The sequence below is a fragment of the Felis catus genome, chromosome D4, assembly GCF_018350175.1.
Source record: "Felis catus isolate Fca126 chromosome D4, F.catus_Fca126_mat1.0, whole genome shotgun sequence".
In the NCBI taxonomy this organism is placed as follows: Eukaryota; Metazoa; Chordata; class Mammalia; order Carnivora; family Felidae; genus Felis; species Felis catus.
In genome coordinates, this window is record NC_058380.1 from 64,875,944 (window position 1) to 64,882,487 (window position 6,544).

Here is a 6,544-nt window from a genome sequence, read left to right on the forward strand (position 1 = left end):
ATTATCACCATCATACAATTACTCACCTGTTAATTGGTAATCAACTGTGATGATATACATAGCACTGAAAAATAGGGAAAGAGAAGGATCTGAATAGGACATGGAAAGAGCAAAATTTTAGTTTCAGGGAAAACATAAGCCATTTTTCTCTCTACAACTTTCTGATCCCCTGGCTGAAAAAAAAAAAATGTAATTGGATTTTACTAAGTTACCACTGCCTCCTTGGTAATTACAGTGACATAGTGAAATTTAAAGTTTCAGAGCATATATATATATATATATATATATACTCTACATTATTTTCCTCTGCAATTTTCAAAATGTTATTTTATGACATAACTTCAAAACCAAAAGAGTGTTTAAAAATTGTTGGCAGGCTGGATGGCTCAAGAGATTTGTAATAGGTTATACACTGCCTTTGATTTCTAGGTCATTGCTTTAAATCCATTCTGCTTAATGACTATTGGCTGTTTAAAGTGAAATGAACTGGTGAGTTTAGCAGAGTCCCATAGTCATTTGTATTATCTACTACCTTTTACAAAAAGTTTGTATATAGAGTCTCTAGTCACCCCTGTGCCTCAACAGCAAGTTGAGAGATTCAAGTTAGAAATATGGGTCAAAATTGAGATGCAATCACTTTTTTGACCATATAATTGTCAACAATTAGCTTGCCTTCTTTTAGCCTTAATTTCTCCATTTTTTACATTTGTGTCTAAATGTGGGTGTATTTCACAAATAAATCATCTACTTCACTGAATTGTTTTATCAAATAAATACTTTATGTGACCATAGCAACACTTTAAAAAATTTTTTTAATGTTTTTATTTCTTTTTGAGATAGAGAGAGACAGAGCATGAGCAGGGGAAGGGCAGAGAGAGAGGGAGACACAGAACCCGAAGCAGGCTCCAGGCTCTGGGCTGTCAGCACAGAGCCTGACGTGGGGCTCGAACCCACGGACTGTGAGATCCGACCCGTGCCGAAGTCGGACACTTAACCAACTGAGCCACCCAGGCGCCCCATAGCAACACTTTTTGAGGGTCTTGTAAGGGATAAATATTGTAATTCACATTACTTCATTTAATTTTATGTGATGCCTATAACTCACTGTGAAGTAGTTGCTATTTTTTTAATAAATGGAAAAACCACCTTACAAACATTATGCAGCTTCCCTAAAACACATAGATTGTTTCTGAAAGTAAGTAATCATTCATTTAATGATTAAGTCAACAGATATTACTGGTTCAACGTAATTCTATCAAATATTGTCCAAGGCACTGGAGAGACAGTGGTGAACAAAAGGAACAAATACCAAGACCTAGAATAATCCAGAATAGATTAGAATAATCCAGAAAAGACTCTAGGGAAGGTGACATTTAACCAGAGACCTGAATAATGACAAGGAGCCATGTCCTTTGTCAATGTGCTAAGATTGATGTGCAAACTTACTATAATCCAATTTAGGTCTATCCATATTTATTTGAAGTCTTAATTTCTCTTTTTTGTCTTTCTACTGATTTTAAAAGACAGATAATTTAGCAAATTAGCAGGGATTACCAACCCAAAGTTGGAGGTTATTTCACAATCCTAAAAATAGAGGGAAGAAAAAGAAAGACAGTTAAGGAAAATGAAGATAGCTTTACATAGTTCATAATAAAATGTGAAGTTTAATTTGGTCTATGCCACTTGCCTGTCATGTGATTTATGGTTTGGCCAAATTCCCTCTCTCTTCTCACATACACACACAAAATGCTTTTGTACAGTATATTCAGTTGCTTTGAGGATTAAATGAAATGACTTTTATAAAATATCTGGGATATAGTTAGTGCTCATGAAATAGGAGGAGTACCTGGAATTGGGAGAGGGATGGAAATTGAGAATTCTCTTATCTAAAAAATTTTTTAAAGATTGTGACTCATCTTCTTTATGATAACATGCCATTGGGAGCCAGCCATGTTAGGAATTTTATTTTATTTTACTTTTTAATGTTAATTTAATTTTGAGATGGGGGAAGGGCAGAGAGAGAGGGAGAGAGAGGATCTGAAGTGGACTCTGCACCGACAGCAGAGAGCCCCATGTGGGGATCAAACTCACAAACCATGAGATCATGACCTGAGCCAAAGTCAGATGCTTAACCGACTGAGCCACCCAGGCACCCCAGGGATTTTAAAATATGAAAGTAATATGAAATAAATTGTAAAGAAAGAAAGATGGTTCTTTGTGACTCTAGAACATATCTGTTGTAAGCAAACCTGGAAACACATCTATCTATTCATTCTCCACTCAGAGTTCTTAGTTATCTATTCTCACATTGTGTGCTACACATTAGAGAAATAAACTAATAGTCCCCTTCAAAAAAAGTAAAACGAATGTGATTAAATACCATTAACAATGTACAGAAGTTGAGAATATACCTAACCTTTCTGTGCTACCCAAGGAGGTGTCCATACGGCATTGTTCTTCATCCCCTGGTTAACTCAAGGGGAAACTTTCACAATGAAGGAGGAGGATGTCCGTAAATTACTTGTAGCAGGAACCCACTTAGGTGGCAACAACCTTGACTTCCAAATGGAACAGCGCATCTACAAAAGGAAAAGTGATGGTGCCTGAGTCATAAATCTGAAGAGAACCTGGGAAAGGCTTCTGTTGGTAGCTCATGCCACTATTACTAATGAAAACCTGCCTGATGTCAGTGTCATATTATCCAGGAATACTGGCCAGCAAGCTGTGCTGAAGTTTGCTGCTACTACTGGAGCCACTCCGATTGCTGGCTGCTTCATTTCTGGAACCTACACTAACCATATCCAGGCAGCTTTCTGGAAGCTGAGACTTCTGGTGGTTACTGATCCCAAGGCTGACCACCAGCCTCTCACAGAGGTGTCTTATGTTAACCTGCCTACCATCGCTCTGTGTAACACAGACTCTCATCTGTACTGTGTGGACATTGCCATCACTTGCAACAGCAAGAGAGCTCACTTAGTGGGTCTGTCTGATGTGGATGCTAGCCTGGGAAGTTCAGTGCATGCGTGGCACTATTGCCCGTGAACACCCAAGGGAGGCCATGCCTGATCTCTACTTCTACAGACATCCTGAAGAGATTGAAAAGGAAGAGCAGGCCACTGCTGGAAAGGCTGTGATCAAAGAGGAATTTCAGGATGAATGTACTGCTCCAGCTCCTGAGTTCACGGCCACTCAACCTTAAGTCCCAGACTGGTCTGAAGGCATCCAGGTGCCCTCTGTGCCTATTCAGCAGTTCCCTACTGAAGACGGGAGTGCTCAGCCTGCCACTGATGGGTGGTCTGCAACTCCCACTCCTCTAGCCACTAGCCACTAGCCACTGAATGGGCAGGAACAACCACTGAGTGGTCTTAAGCTGCTCTTCCACAAAGGCATACAAAATGGAAAGAAGGTTGATGGAAAATAAACTGTTTGTTAAAAAAAAAATGGGGGTGACTGGGTGGCTCAGTGGGTTGAGAGTCCGACTTCGGCTCAGGTCATGATCTCACAGCTCATGAGTTCGAGCCCCGCATCGGGCTGTGTGCTGACAAGTCAGAGCCTGGAGCCTGTTTCTGATTCTGTGTGTGTCTCTCTCTCTGCCCCTAACCCACTAGCATTCTATCTCTGCCTCTCTCAAAAATAATAAACATTAAAAAATTTTAAAACATGGACCTGAATTTCATTTTAGACTCTATCAAATCTTCAAATTTTGAAATTAGAATTGTAAAGAAAACATTTTCCTCTACTTAGAACATATTGGACAGTTTACATATAAATATTGTAGAGTCCTGAGAAATAAGCATTATTAGTCTAAAATGTTTCTATTGATGTCTCAAATTTAAGCAATAGGAATATGATTGGAACTGAACCCATAGCCAACTGAGCTTCAGGGTTGCTATCTTTCAGCCTCACACTATTTTTCGGTGATACATACATCTTTCAAAATATTTAAGTTTGTGTTAAGAATATTCTAAGACCTAGGGGCGCCTGGGTGGCTGAGTCGGCTGGGCATCCAACTTCAGCTCAGGTCATGATCTCACGGTTCGTGGGTTTGAGCCCCGCATCAGGTTCTGTGCTGACAGCTCAGAGTGTGGAGCCTGTTTCAGATTCTGTGTATCCCTCTCTCTCTGCCCTCCCCCACTCGTGCTCTGTCTCTGTCTCAAGAATAAATAAATATTTTAAAAAATGTTTAAAAAGAATATGGGCTATAACATTATTAAAAAAAGAATATTCTAAGACCTATACCTATTATTAATGAGGCAATGTTTTATTCTTTTATACAAGAAAATAACATTAAATGAGATACTTTATGGAAATCTCTCCAAATAAGTGGTCAAGTCATTGCTGTTATTGATTCCTTGTGAGGAAACATAATTGCAGAGATATAGATTTTTTTAACTATAATATTTAATCTTTTGGAAGGAAACCTAATGCTCATGACAGATCAACACCCAGAATATCCATGGGCAAGTTAATTGCTCAGTTGATGACAGGATTGATTAGGCAGAAAAACAATTTCTATGAAGCATAAAATTTGGGAAATGAACTGTTTAATTTAATGAGCAGAATTACTGTTTAAATCATTCATGGCTGATTCTATTATTAGTTCTACAAGTATTAAGGTGAACATCAACTCTTATCATTTATGATACCACAGACTATTAGTGTTAGATCTTTCCTAGAAAGTCTTGTTGAAGTATTTTCATACAAGTATACTATGGAGAAGACATGAAATACTAAAAATAACACTAATGAGATTAATATACAATCACTCTTCTGAAAGAGCATTCCAATCAATCTTTAGAATGGAAGAACAAGAACTACTAAACTCATTATGCTTATGGAAAATTATGAGGCAGTGAATTTAAGCAGCTTGTTCAAGGTCACAAAATAAAATAATTTCTGACATACAAATAGGATTCCATCCTTCAAAGCCCAGCCCAGAGCCTTGTCTACTTAATCTGCACCCTCTGTAATATATAACTGTAACCATTAACTATTTTCACTATTTATAACTGCTGTTCTCTCAAAGGAGATTCTCTTTATGCTATTATGTTACATCTATAATATCCTTAAGTAGAACAGAAATATATTCTGTTTAAATTGCAGGATGTTTCTCTTTTTCTCAGCTTAGTCAGTCTTATCTCAAATAGGAAATGAACTATATGATACCACAATCTTGTATGTAGAAAAGTAAATAGTGCCACTTTTTAAATAAACCAATAGTTGATTTTTTTGTAAATACTAGTTATATATTGCTAAGGTGAAATATGATATTAAACTCTAATATTTCTTAATATGTCAGGGTTTTTTTCTGTTATTCTGGTTTCATTCTAATATCTCATCTTCTATAAATTTGAGATAAAATCTAATTTTCTCTTTTTTCAAATATTTCTCATTTTGAGACTAAAAAAAAAAAAAAAAAACCTCAGGATGTTCACTGTTAAAATATAACAGGCATTATTTGCCCCTTCATAGAAGGACAATAGTCAAGCTTCATGGGAAAATGTACCAGGAAACTGCTTTTTATATCTAAGTTATAGACTGAAATGTAAAATTATAAATAATATTTCTGTGCATCTCATTATACTGAAACATCAATAAAGACCATAATTACTGTCTTAAGTTTTATGTGGAGAAATGTTAACCCCTTTACTGGGCCTTGTTTGCTATAAGACAAGAATACACTCTGACTTATCTCAGGGCAGTCTTATACTCTCTGGGTTTTTTCTGCTTTTTAGCTAGGGCTATTTCTGGTTACAAAGTTCATTAAAGGATAGATAATACTTCTTTACTATTCAACCATGACTCTATTTTTGTTCAGTCACATTTAAGAATCTTTTCCTTTAGTAGCCCACATACGCACATTCAAATCTTACAGTTTAGGAATGTTTTTTATCAAAAATATTTTTTATCTGGGGCTGCTGGGTGGCTCAGTCAGTTAAGCGACCAACTTCGGCTCAGGTCATGATCTCACGGTTCATGAGTTCAAGCCCCATGTTGGGCTCTGTGCTGACAACTCAGAGCCTGGAGCCTGCTTCAGATTCCGTGTCTCCCTCTCCCTCTGTCCCTCCTCTGCTCGAACTCTGTCTCTATCTCTCAAAAATAAAGAAACATTAACAAATTGTAAATGTATTTTTATCAAAAAATAAAGTTTGGAAAGGTGTGCAGCACAAGAAATATTGAAATATAAGAGCATACATAACAATGAAAAGCAACTGATCTCTCATATCATTCAGGAATGATCAATGCATAATTACTTTGGAAAACTGTCTATTAACGCCAATAAAAACTGACATATGCATTCTCTGTGTGCATTACATATGTGTAGCAAAAGACGTATACAAGAATGTTAATTGAAAATTTTTCTCCAATGTTTTCAAAATGTAAACTACCCAAATGTTCCTCACTGGTAAAATTAATAATTAAAATGTGGCTTATTCACATATTCATTCATTGGAATACTGTACAGTGACAAAAACAAATTGTTACAACAAATAAAACATAAACGAATCTCACAAACATAATTTTAAGTAAAAGAAACCAGACA

General features: G+C 36.6%; 1 pseudogene; it reads left to right on the forward strand.

The window, feature by feature from the left end:
* The first annotated feature begins 2,134 nt into the window (after window positions 1-2,134).
* Window positions 2,135-3,518, forward strand: LOC101098997 (annotated as a pseudogene).
* The last annotated feature ends 3,026 nt before the right edge of the window (window positions 3,519-6,544 follow it).